At 41.5% G+C, this 13,956-nt stretch overlaps 1 protein-coding gene across 2 annotated transcripts in view; it reads right to left on the bottom strand.

The window, feature by feature from the left end:
* The window catches only part of LOC120956599 (dual specificity calcium/calmodulin-dependent 3',5'-cyclic nucleotide phosphodiesterase 1-like), a 267,302-nt gene that overhangs the window by 236,197 nt on the left and 17,149 nt on the right, over positions 1-13,956 (bottom strand). The window lies entirely within an intron of this gene.

The raw sequence follows: 13,956 nt of genomic DNA, 5'->3' as shown, positions 1-13,956 counted from the left end.
AGAAATCAATTTAGAATAAAACCGACAACCGATAAAATGGAAATTGAGCTTTGCCTCTTTGGCTTCGAGCCTTTGCGTTGATTGGGAGGAAAGATTCCGCACTATTGCATTTGAACGAGCACAAACACACATAGAGCTAATATTAGAGGAAGTATTACCCAGTTATGCATTGTTGGTTTAGGAAACGGAAGTGAATTTTTATAGAGGATTTTTTTTGTAATTGGTAAGTGACTTGTATTCAATAGCTGTTGCACAGTTTATTGTATATGTGACTTCAATAATATCGGTGCTGATCTTTTTTATTTAAAGAATTTCATACGATAATTATTTATCTTTAAATTTGGTACAGCTAAGCCGATTCGAAATAATCAAGCTATCAATATCGAGACTATCAAAAGTCATTGAAAGCCAACCCCACAAGTGGTACAGGCAGGCCTTGACCGACAACGTTTGTTGAGCCAGAAGAAGAAGAAGAAGAAGAAGAAGAAGAAGAAGAAGAAGAAGAAGAAGAAGAAGAAGAAGAAGAAGAAGAAGAAGAAGAAGAAGAAGAAGAAGAAGAAGAAGAAGAAGAAGAAGAAGAAGAAGAAGAAGAAGAAGAAGAAGAAGAAGAAGAAGAAGAAGAAGAAGAAGAAGAAGAAGAAGAAGAAGAAGAAGAAGAAGAAGAAGAAGAAGAAGAAGAAGAAGAAGAAGAAGAAGAAGAAGAAGAAGAAGAAGAAGAAGAAGAAGAAGAAGAAGAAGAAGAAGAAGAAGAAGAAGAAGAAGAAGAAGAAGAAGAAGAAGAAGTAACAAGCTGTACAATAAAGTATTATTAATTCAACGAAATTTAAATTCCATTTCTAAATAAACATTAGCGTTGAAAGTTAAAAACCTCTGATACAAAAAAGTATATACAAACAACACAGAAGAAAAGTATACGGATTTGTTTTTGGAAACATTCTATCTGTATTTGGTAGATCCTAGGACCAAGCACTGTCAATAATATGATTTGTGTTGAGAACGTATCATATTATATATTGTTTTCAGCTAATTCAATACTACTATGAAGACAAAAGCATTTCCTTCTGGAGTAAGGCTTACAAGGTTTCGCAAGGATTTTTGGTTGTTTCCCGAAAATTTTTGGATGCTTCTCATATAGTTTGGTGTACTCCTACGATTTATTGGGCGTTTCTCAGCATGTTTTGGTTCAATTGTATTGATTTAAAATGGGACGATACTATTAAATCGTGGGAACGAACCATAAATCTATGGGAAACTGTGAATAAATCGTGAGACGAGCTCAAAAAAATACGAGAACAAACCAATAAATGGTGGGAAAGCCTGTAATCAGTGAATGTTCTGACCACCCAAGAGTATTTTGCTAGTCAATGTCTTGGAGCAGTAATCCCAAAGGTGGATTACCTCTTCTTGTGTTCAATGGCTGCAACTGCACCGGTCAAGTGGATGGAATTAACCCCAATAAGATGAACATAGTTTCTATCCACAAAGTATAAGCAGAAAAATGCTATTTGATGACGTTGACAGAAAATGCATCGTCGTCCTTAAAGAGGTTTGCACGAAAAGATATCAACGGCTTTAATAACTTCATCACCAAAACAATCTACTAACAACAACTAACTGCTCAGTTAACTCCACAACAAATGATTTATTTCCACACGCATTGCACTGTTTCCTTGCACAGCTCTCAACGGCTCCGGCCTCAAGGCGATCTGTTGCATACCTATTTCCCACCACGGAATTTCGTTTTGCCCTCTCCTCGAGTCCTGCACTGTTTCAACTCCTGCCAAAACATTCCACAAAACATTTCACTTCCTCCATCGGTATTGTATTGTATTCACAAATTTTCCTCATTTCCTACCTAGCTGCTCGGTAGAGTAGAGATTAAAGTTTTCCAATTAAACAAACTTTCCGAGAAGCTAACCCAATCCAAGTTCGAAGAGAGACGGGAGGAGAGAGAGAGAGAGAGAGAGAGAGAGAGAGAGAGAGAGAGAGAGGTAAAAGGAAAACGGTCCCTGTCACCATCCGTTAGGTGCACCGAAAACAAAAGCAACACGAAACTTTTCCTATCTGATGTGCAAGTGCCATTTGATGCTAGTCAAATTTGGAGCACCGTGAGATGCTGTGTACGTACTACCCCTTAGACTTGCAGTGTGAAGACTTGTTAAAGCTCGCTTAATTAAATCACCAAGCGTTTATCTTCTTGCTGTCTCTATCTTACTCGCTCTCCCTCTCTCTCTTTAGTGTCGTTAAACGTTGAATAATGAAGACCTGGACAAGTTTTTATACAGAGCGGGTTTAGATGAGTTTCCGTCCAAACAACAGCACTCTAACCTTTACCTACTTGTTTCGTGTTTCATGCAATGACATGATGTGATTTTCTTTTGTTTATCGTACGGTACCACTCGAAGAAGTTTCATCCACTCGGGCCACGATTAGACGAGCCGACTACCGCTAACACATAATGATAATAGTATTAATCCATACGCAAGCAGATCTCGTTGGTGGCCCGCCTACAGCACCCTAGAGGAGAAGAAGTTGGTCCACATCAACACAGGCGCTTGATCATAATTACAGCATATTATCACCTCCAGGGAGGGCTAGGACGGATGCTCCGTTGTGCGTGAAATCTGTAGATGATCCCTGTCGAGTGCCCCGGGAACACTTGTTGTAATTGGATTTTATTGTGCTAAGGTTAATTTGATTAGCATCGCTTTGGCGCCCCGTTTAAGGACACGCCGCTTTGGTTCGGTTTACTAATGACTTAGGTAAGAGAAGTTCCAATTTTTTATGGTGAAGGGAGTGTGTTAGAAAAGAATACGCTTTAAGGTGATGATCTATTTGTGTGTTGTTAAAAATGGAAGCTCATTTTAAGTGAGCTAAATATTCATTAAACTGGAGTGCTCAGCACTCCAATACCCCCTTTTTTTGCCTGTTCATCAAGCATCCAGATCCTCACAGAAATCTTCATTTTTTTCACTCCATTATTCTGCCACCCTTGCATCGAATCGTAATGATTCGCTTTCCTTCTCGAAAAGGAAAGGATTTTTCCTACTCAGCCCCCTTTTTCTTTCATTTCCTGCACCTCACACAGCGCAGTCAATGCTCCATTTTCCATGCTGTTCGCTAAAGACCGTAGGCAGAGCGAACACTCTCGTCCATTTTGTGCGCTAAATTGCCGTCAGCAAAATGCTAATTATGTCACTTAAAAGTTCTGTTCAGTCGGCAAAAATCGGACGACACTTTCGTGAGTCCCGCGAACATCATTTGCATCTTGTTCGCAAAAGAGGTGGGAGATATGATGCATTGGACTACGACTACACACACCATCGGACGACCCAGCCCTGAACGCCCTGCCCGAACGTTTTCGTTCCTTTTCATCGGACATAATTAGTAGCGTCGGATTTCGTGCTACTTTGCGGGATGTGGCAGTTCGTTTTTTCCCCCTTTTTGCATTTTGTGTGTGTGTGTTGAATTGCTGGGTTTTCGCTCGTTTCGTTATTCCAGCGCTTTCGCACGTTTTCATGGTACAGAAGAAAGTGACAAAAAAGGTAAAATATAAAAAAAACCCCGGCAAAATGAAGGACTAATAGAGATGCTCTCCTTCTTTTGCAGGATTAGGTAGCAGCTGGGCGATAGGAATTTTGAGTCGTATTTCACAGCATTTTGAATAAGCTGCTAATTTGCGACACATTTTCAGCCCGTTGTCGAGTGATTTATTTTTTAGCACAAACCACGGCGTAAAGATTAGCAGGTTGCAAAAGAGAGCAAATAAAAACATAACGGGCCGGAAGCGGAATACTGATATTATAAAACCCGTTTTGGTTAAATAACCAAGTTTTGTTCAGTCATTTTGCTACGAAGATGAAATAAAATATCCAAAATAGTTACACAATTCATGGGAAAACGTCGATAACAGAAGTAGCTAGAAGTTCTTGATACTTTCCTTGTATGAAACACACACATAAGCACACTTCTCGGCCTAACGCTGAACTTTTCTCAGCGGTAAACGAGGAACCAAGTTAATAAACTGAATTCCGCGAAACAGAGTCATATCAAAAGTGAAGTATTGGTTGAATGTCTGCAGATTGGAGGAAGATTTGAGTTAGTTAGGTTTAGTCGTAAAAAGCGATCCAAGATACGCTGGAAGGATGTCAATATTTAGAAATATAAATATATATAAATGCAAAATAAATTAAGAAAAGTTCATTAGAGACTTTATTTTAAACAAATGAAGCTACAAAAGTGAAAAATTCAAAACTTAATCAATAATAAAGTTGTTTTTCCTTGACCTGGTACATTTTTTTTCTCCCAACATCTTCCCAGTATCAAAACCCCAAAAATAAATGCAAACAAGGTACACGAAATAATACTTGTTTTGTTCCCATTACCATAATTTAGAAAACATGTAGTTTATCTCACCGTCACTATCCAGCTACAAAATAGCCATCAATCATTTACACCATACAGACACAAGCATACACATCTCCTTTACATTCCGCATCTAACCAACCAGCCGGCAAATAGTGTCAAGTTCTCACCGTAACCCTGATTCAACAACACGCTAATCCATTCCGCCTGCAGGAACCAGAAAACACAGATGATCAATTACTCAACAGTGCAGTTCACTGTTCGTTCACTCATTTATCCTCCCATTTGTCTCTAATGGCGTACATTGCGCGTGCTTAGTGCGTATCAAAAACGGCGTAGAAATCGAAAGTCATCCTTAAACAACGGCCCTGCTAATGTGTGCACGCCAGCCGAAAAGCTGAAGGGCTCGGCCCTGCCACACTGCACCCGAATCGATCACTCACTTTAAAACCGGCCAGTGCGCCGTTGGTGATGAAACATAGCTTCCCCAAGAAAACCAAGATTGCGTGCACTCGCAGCCGTGTATTTTTATTGTTTGATTGATGTCGTTTGGAAAGTTCGATTCGATTAAAGGCCAAACTTGACAATGTCTGCAGACACACACACACACGTCCACGCGAACCTATGCATTGGACCTCCAGACGGCGAAGGGCACCTGCATCTCGCGGGTGGTGATTTTGCTGTGGGTTATAATGTTTTTGAGGAACACAAATATCGGTCAACCCCCATCGCCCTATGACCTGCGGGAGTGCGTTTGTTAAGGGCAACCGGGGCCGGGGTTTTTGGGAACCTGCTGGTGACATGCAATTTTGTTGGTAAGCAAACCCAAACTATGTCATAAGCGCATTAGGGGCATTGTGGTTGAAAATTAAGTTGTAAGCCTAATCGATCGCACGATCGATGCGATCTGTAGGTAACCGAAAAGGGCAACACCGCCGAAACGCACGGGGCTTGAAGAAACAAAGCAAATCTGTGTCATTCTCTGCCCTCGCGCTATGGAACGAACACGAAAACGCACATGTCATGACAGCCTGGGTCTGGGCTGTCTGAATATGTTGTCCAGGGACCGGTGTGTCGCGGGTACAACCGCTGCCGCAAGGGCTTCGTCCGCTTCTGAAAGCTCCCTTCGTCAGCTGAACCTATCTTGATCTGTCAAGATGAATTTTCAAGCCGTTCAATCAAACCAACAACGGGGTTGGAGCGGGTGCGAGTGGGAAAGGAACCACGTGAGGAAGCAGATTTTGATTAATGTTATTTCACGGTGGCGCATATCATTACCCGGTCCCGGTCCGTGGTTCCTTACTGTGCCGCGCGAGAAAGCGAGCAAGATGCGTGCTCTGTTGGTGTGTCGGTGGTTCTCGCATTCGTTGAATTCTACCACATTCTAGCGCTACTTCGCATTTCTGCTCCTGCTATTTGAATCCTGCCGTAGGAGCGTATTATCTTGACCGGAGGATCGTTCGCCGAAGCGGTAACGAGATTTTCCCATTTCCGAGTGCATTACGCGCACGATGGTTCCGTCCATTTCAATTGACCGGTATGCTTACGGTACGGGTTGCAAAACGCGCGATAGACAGAGAGACAAACAGTGAAAAGAAAACGAAGAAAATGTAATTCCCCAGTCGATTAACATGCTTAATGATGCGTGTGATTATGAGTCCGTGTGATATGATGGTTAAAGAATGAACATTTGAACTTCTTCGTGTGTATTTTGAAGAGCATAAAAAGGCAATCAAAAGAAGTCAGTTAATGCTGCAATGATATTTTTCACAATTCTTAGCTATAGTTCTCATTATGTGGTGTAGTCTTTGTTTCGGTGAGTAAAATAAGCCCATTGTTTCCTTCTTTTGGTTCCTGCACAGGCTTGAGCGACTAACTTTTGCCTCTTAACCTCATCTTGATTGTTGTCGATTGGGTCCTTCAGTCCTGCCACATTGTTGAGACTAAATCAAGTGGCTTGTTAAGAGTCGTCGGAGAAGCTGGCTCGGATACAGATGATCTGTCCTCTCGTACCACTCATACCTCTTCGTATTCTTTTCACAGTTACTTTACAAAAAAACAGCTATACTTTTTTATGTTTAAGTCATCACTATTAAGATCATTTTGAACTGTGGTTGAATACATCTTCACAGTTTATTGTATTTTTATTTTATTTATCGATCGATTTTGTAAGAGGTCCCATCTCAAATGGGAAATATAATCTGCATTTTACTTCACGATGGTACGGGATTGGAATAAGTTGTACAAGACAACAGCACATTGTTAATATTACTTTATTGTTGTATTATAACGAATGAGTACGTTATTGCAAGACCATATTAGTAATTTACATTATGCACTGAGTGCAACTGCAAAGGGCCAGGACGACTCAGCGGATAGGATGGTGCATGCTTGCATATGCCAACAGAAAGGTTGGGGATTTTAAGGCCCACAATAAATAGGAGCAGGTAAGCTCTAAAGTAAGCACAAGTACTGCAGAACTGAGCAAACAACAGAGCGAGATTATGGGACCACGAAGCTACCGTCTCCTGCAATATTCATTTTGAAGTTAAGACTTACTTCCAGGAATGTACCTTTGAAGCTGATGTACTGTTGCATTGCATGGTATGTAAACGACAATGTTAACATTTATCATAGCAGTTGCACTTACATCCAAGATACAGGTGAAAGTCGGTGCATCATGAAGGGTAGAAATTGAAGGCATTATGAAATCATGTCGTTGTTTAGCAATATGATTGTATGCGATTACTACATCCTTCTCAATATTTATGATATAGTAACGACTCAAAACAAGTTTTCTTGTTGAAAAAAGGTATATAGAGTATATATATATATTCTATATACTCTTTTATAGAGGTATATAGATCAAAAGAATTTTGTAAGGTCGATGATGGAAAGGTGCATATGGTTCATAATTATTGACATAACAATACCATCAGCATGTAGTGTTTGAAGAAAAATAGTTTTGAATGCATTAAATGAGTCTGCATATGGCTTGAAGGAAGTCTCAATATTTACTTATATATTGTAGACTTAATTTTATCATGTGTACCATTTTTTCAGATGAACCTTCTACATCTTAAGGACAGCATCAAAGAGAAATTTCAACAACAAAAAGATAAAAATGTTGGGTTTTTTTGTTGCAGCTTGTAGAAAACAGAAATGAACTCGTCAATTTCGCTCGACTTCATTGCAAATAAAGTCACAAAAGTCACGCAACATAAAAGGAAGATTATTAATTCACGCTATGTTTAATGATTCCTCATCAAAACCTTCTGCTACCATCATTTTTCAACCGTTTCGTATTATTAATAATGCGTCCCAATGTTCCACCGGATTAACATTCGTTCACAGTTCCCTTTTGCTCCTCAAAACATCAAAGATAGGTACAAAAGTCTGCTGAACACCAAAAAAAAAAAACGGCAACCATCACCTCACATTAAATTGCTAATAAAACGCATCAATTAAAGTGTGATGAGGAAGGACACCCGAACAGCCCTCCCTGCTGCCCAATAAAATGCGTAGCATTTCATGGGCCATTGAGCCTGCCAACATTCACGGTTCACATAGCTGCGCACCCAATGAACCTGACCCTGGACGCCTAAGAATTCAAACAGGCTTAAAAATTGATATTGAATCCCGTGCCATAGCAACCGTACCGATGCCTGCTGGATCCTTAAACACTTTATTAATGGCCACGAGGCACCGTTTTCGGGAAGGCAGCCCACACAATGGTACGGATGGCGGATCAGTTTTAATAGCCCATCGTTAAGCGTTACCACGCCCCACGCCAGGCCACCAGGTCCGGTACGCCAGCGACACCCATTCAATTTTGGAGTTGGAGATGAAAAATTGTCGAAATTTTCACCTGATTGAATGAAATTGCTCGCTCGCGCGCTCCGCAGGATAGTGATTTGTCATATTGCATTTGTTTTCATCCACTTGTTCATTGTTCCATGGGCAGCAAACGACGGAAAGAAAACGGACAAGCAGAGAGTCTTCCATCTCTGCTTTGCCCCGCTGACGCAATTGGAGGCACATGTGGTAAACTTGTTCCACCCATCCACGCGATCAAGATTAAAGCACACACTCGCACTGTACGGTGAATCATTCCAAACACGAAAAAGGGCATCGTTGGGTTGGATTTTCCCACCAGCAACCCGCATCGCAAGCTTTTGGACAGCGGCCAATAAAAAATCAATTCACCTTTTGTCGATCGGCCACGAAAGGAAAATCGGAGGTCTCTCTTGATAAGGTCATCAACGGTTGTGTGTGTAAGCGTGCCAGGGTGCAATTTTTCCCATGCCAGCGCGGTACCCGCGCTGCATCGTACGAAGGTCACCGTTTGAATGCACTTACACCGTGTGCAATTACTTCCCCTTTGGCGTGGCTGGTTGTGCTGGCAAAGTGTTGACGAAGTGTTGGCAAAGTCAAGTTGTTTCCCGCCCTAAGATAGCAACACAGCGCACAAGGTGCCGAGGTGCCTTGATGGATGCATTTTTGATAAGGACGACCGGTGCAGGGAGAAGGTGATCGATCGATAGGTGTTTGCTGCTTGAATCGTACCCAACAAAGTGTTAATATTTTATTTAAACTCAATGTTTCCCTCCAGTGTAAACAGCCAGCTCGAATTTCGGTCCGAAATTGTTAAGCAAACATTGTAATGAATGCACTCCCGTTCTAGTTTGATCGGACGGATGTGTCACCCGAACAGGTTTACAATCTCCACCGGCCAAACACTAATCAATCAGGTTTCTTCGATCCCACCAGCCAGCCAGCGCTGGCAGCCATCAACGCCAATTGCATAATGTTGCGCTTACCGCGACCAAACGTACCAGAACGCGCGATACGCTGGCCGTCGGATAGCGCTCCATTTGCGAGCGGATCATAGATCCATCATCCGGTTGTATTTGTATGTGTGCGTGTGTCCCCGGCCTGTCGCTACCGCTAATCGGTTATGATCTCCCGCGGCTGGCCCGACGGCAGTGCAGCTTAGCGCCCGCTCAACGCCTTTAATCCGAAACCGGGCGGCTTGGTGTAGCGCACCGGCTAAGCCAAACACCTGCCGGGGATCATATTTCTAAGCCGACAAACAGTCAGCCAGTGACAGGGTTGGCCATTTTTTTTTGCCACCGAGGGGCATCATTGCGCTATTGGAGCGTTAATTGTATTGATGTCAGTAGGGCGCCGGTGGGTGCAAAATGCGTCTAAGTAAAACGGGTGTTTAGCAGTCAAAACACACACACCTTGGCGTTGGTTGCGAAAGGTTTAAAGTGTAAGTTGTGCACATAGTAATTAATGCATTTCCGATCGTTCGGTGCAAGTAGTAGAAAAAGAGTGTTGTATGAAGATGATTTGGAACATTTGGAACGTATTGATGTTTCTTAATTGATTGTATTTATACGTTCTGCATCTTTGTTTTTGTGTTGATGCAAACGTATTTTATGAACGTTAACAGGTCGGGATAAACCTTAACATCTTAATATCACATGTTTTCTTGACTGAATTATGAACTATGATTTCTCTTGCTTTATTTAAGTATGAGTGAACATCGATCGTATCTTCTGAAGGAAAACATAAATCATAAGAGGTTAGGTGTCTTTACTACGAAAACAACTGCAAACCAACATTAATAAAATGGTTCACTTTAATTAACATCTGTTCTAAGAGCAAATCTGACTACTATCATTGAAAATATGACAAAAGAGTGCAATTGTTTTGCAATTTTGATTGTATGATCGCTAGTTTTTTTAGTCAGCCTTGGCGTTCAAAATCATCATTTCTCTTTTTTGTTTTATTTTTGATGTATTAAGGATATTATCGCATTTGTTGTTGATAGTATTAATTTCTTGTTGTTTATGTTTCATTTCAGCTGATCTATGTAGGTTATTGATTTTTTAAACTTTAAAATTAATAGTCTTATCAGTATTTTCTATCATTCATTGTATCTTAACGGTGCAGATTTAGACGAAAATGCAACACGATCAGGTATGCTAGTATGTCATTTTAGATTAACTACCAAAAATTAAAGGCCTTAAAAGCATAATATGTTCATATGTACAAATAAAACATCCTAAATTTCAAATAAAACAACATCGATCTGTAACCAATTTACTATAATTGCACGTAACTGCATGTAACATATTAAATTACTCTCGTTCCCAGCTCCACTATCCCCAAACATTACCACAATTAGCGTGCATACAAACCGTTCCCTTCGCCATTCCTACTCATCATCATTACAAAACAAACAAGTTCATTATTATTAAAGGGCAAACCTAAACAACAGCCTTAGAATGACATCATCCAGGGGTGGGGAGGAGAGCAAAAGAACGACCGACAGTACAAAAAAGAGACGTACGCCAGGTACGCCCGAGTTTTTCGCTAATGAAATGCATTTATGTTGCTCGGGCATCGAATTTCAGCACCCTGTCAGCTGACGAATCAATCAGCAGCGCCAACCGTAGCGCATTCTGCTGACATGATGTGCATGGTGCACCGACGTGCCCATCATCACCATTCGCCGTCGCCATCATCCGGCGTGGACGTGGGATGCTGTACCAACAAACCCCATTCTGCTGGGGCAGGGTGGAACCGTGCAAGTTAGTGCAAATATTTGCCACCTTTCGCGCGCGCGCGCTTCAAAGCCCAAGCCCACATGTGGCGCGTGCCCTTACTGCTCCTTGGCAGCGGGCACACAAAAGCACCACGCAACTGACGGCACTTTACCACGACAAATGACTTTTCTCTACCGGGGGCTGCTCTGGCACTGGGACACACATGCAGAGCCCTTGCGGCGTAGGGTAAGAGCAAAGCAAGCAATTTAAATTCTACCGCCGTATTGTGCACACGAAACGATGGTGCACTTCTGATGGAGCTTAACTCGCGGAAAGGTCACGTAGAGGATGGAAACGAGAGAACGAAAACGGGGGAGTCAGGGATGCTGGACGAAAGCCGTTCCTATGTGGGCCCGGAAAGAGTTCCTGGTATTCTGCTGTGTAATGTCTGCCTTTTATTGTAATGTAAAAATCAATTCCCAGCTAATCTTGCGAGCAATTTTGCAAACGAAACTAATCCTTAATTCCACCATTCATTGTTCTGCTCTTCTCCAATTGTAAGAAGCTTTACGTAAGCAGCAAACCGACCAAAGGAACAAAGGATGAAGGTTTTTTTTAATACAACACAAGTAAGCTGTCTATTAATATCGTGCGCCCTAAATCTGTCCACCTTGAACGGAAGCTTGAGCAGGACTGTAGAAAAGCTCCACCCCAAAAACAACTCACAAAAAAGACACCAAACCTGGTGAACCTGAACTTTACACCACACCACCCTTTACAAACTACTTCCCGCGCGCTAGCAGACAGTGCCACTTATTCATAAAGTGTCGCATTGTCGTATGATTGTTCATTGAATAGCACTCATAATTGAACACCTCGCCACATATCTCACTGGTCTGTGGAGAGCACTGCAGTACCACGTGCACAAGCCAGTGCACAAGCTTCTGCAGTCGTTTTAATGTTCACTGCTACTCCCCTCCTTTCTGCTTCCTCCTCTGCTCATTCCATATCCTTTTGTGGCCTTTTGCGGGGTTGCTTTCGGTGGAAAATGCTGTTTGATTTATCACCTCTCCCCCCCCCCCCATCGTCGACGTGGCCCCACCGTGTCAAACGAGGGGGGAGGAGAAACAGTAGAGCCGTTGAAGCACTGCCGGCATTTTCAAGCGCCGCTATGACCTCCCTTCTAGCGGCAGCAAAATGCTTTGAATCTTTCACGGCACGGCTGTCGTCCGTCAGGGGGCTTCGCCCAAGCGTGGTGTTTGTGTGATGAATGTGTGTGTGTGTGAGATGGGGGGAGGGAGGCAGAACTTGGCTTGGGAAATTCCCGGTGATACGGTTTTTGGTGCGAGATCGTCCGACTGTGCTGCATATTGCAACAACCGTTGACTCTGTAGTAAACTTTACAGGTCTGTTGACCAACCATTGCTGGAAGGAATTTGTTTTGGTAGACGTTTTCTACAGCAAAGATGATCAAAATAAACGTTTGATGTAATTAAGTTATGTGCATAATCTGCTTAATGAAATGCTTTTCTTGAAACATCAATTTTATGTTAAAAAGTCACCAGTTTTCAAGGCAGTTAGTCTTCGACTCGTTTAATTGACTTGCTGGTTGATCGATGATTAGATCGTATGATCAAAGATCGTAAAAAGCGTTTGAAAATATGATTATTTTCTTAATTTTCTAAGAAACATCTTAGCCTATTCAACGTATCACACTTGACTAGCATCAGTTAGCTTATTGACAGGATAACATTGATGAATCAGTGTTATGTATGGTTATGTAGGCTCGTTGTGGGCAAATGACTCAATTCAATAAATACGAATATCAAATACATAAATCAAATCAAAGAAATTGACTCCCATAATTCACAAATGTTTTTTTGTCATAGAATCTGACAATTTGAACTACTATCTGACTACTATTCGACCACTATCAGACTATTAGATCGAAAAATGTGTACATCCGACTTCTACTGTTAAATATAAAGCATCTAAATGCAGAGTTGCTAGAGAATTTTTTTAATCTCTTATCTAAAATCGTACACAGAATAACTACTGGTAAAGGCTATCACCGATATAAATTTAACTGTTTATTGTGACATTTTTTGCCCACTTAACAACATGCCCGGCAAGGGTTCCAGCCCCGAATTGGCCATGCTCCCACAAGTAGGACTTACTAATCTTACGATTAGGCTATGGGTAATCAATAAGACACCGAAAGCCAATCCCACTAGTATTACTGGCAGGCTTTGACCAACAATGGTTGTTGTGCCAAAGAAGAAGAAAAAGAAGAAGAAGAACAAATGTTTTATCATTTCACTTTCATTTCATGTTTCATTTCATTTCTAGACTTCTAAATTTGGATTTTTGGATAGAAGATCTTATCAGGAAAATTGCAAACCTTTCTTGTTATCTATTTCTACTTTTTTTGAGGAAAAAACCTCATTAATCGGAGAGAAAAAAAACCCATATCTTAGAGTGTTATCTTAATTCAACACCTAGTTTAAGTTCGCTTTAGCAATCAAAGCAATCAAAAATACATATGAGTACCAAGGTCAATACGCCAACCTATTGAACGTATCTTTGCACCAAGGTATATCGCATATTCTCAACATAATTTCACCATACAGGCTCATATGAATTACACTCCTGATCTTACTGCTGACCATGAAGATCATCTACGCTATCTGGAGTTTGTTTCATTTCCATTAATTTGATTCCATTCAATTTCGACCCAAATTTCCCACCGTCACGCAATGACCCTTTTAATAGACCCTTTCGGCCTCCCTCCTCTCCAGAAGGTTGCAGTGCATTATATTCTATGATTAATGCTACCCGACTAGGATGATAATGCAATTTAGTTGTCGTTTTTTTCCAATGCCAAAACGATCGCCCCAAATCAAACCACATGATCCTGCTGCCCTTTTAACAACCCCTCCTTGTGCCCCAAAACCATGTGTAAGCCTCGTGGGAGACAAAACACGCCGTCTACGCAGCGCTCCCGACACACGTGGCGTTCCGATTTCGGTTGCGA

Source organism: Anopheles coluzzii, chromosome 3 (genome assembly GCF_943734685.1).
Source record: "Anopheles coluzzii chromosome 3, AcolN3, whole genome shotgun sequence".
Taxonomy (NCBI): domain Eukaryota; kingdom Metazoa; phylum Arthropoda; class Insecta; order Diptera; family Culicidae; genus Anopheles; species Anopheles coluzzii.
The sequence above is the reverse complement of the archived record's forward strand: the minus strand, read 5'-3'. Positions and strand labels throughout refer to the sequence as shown.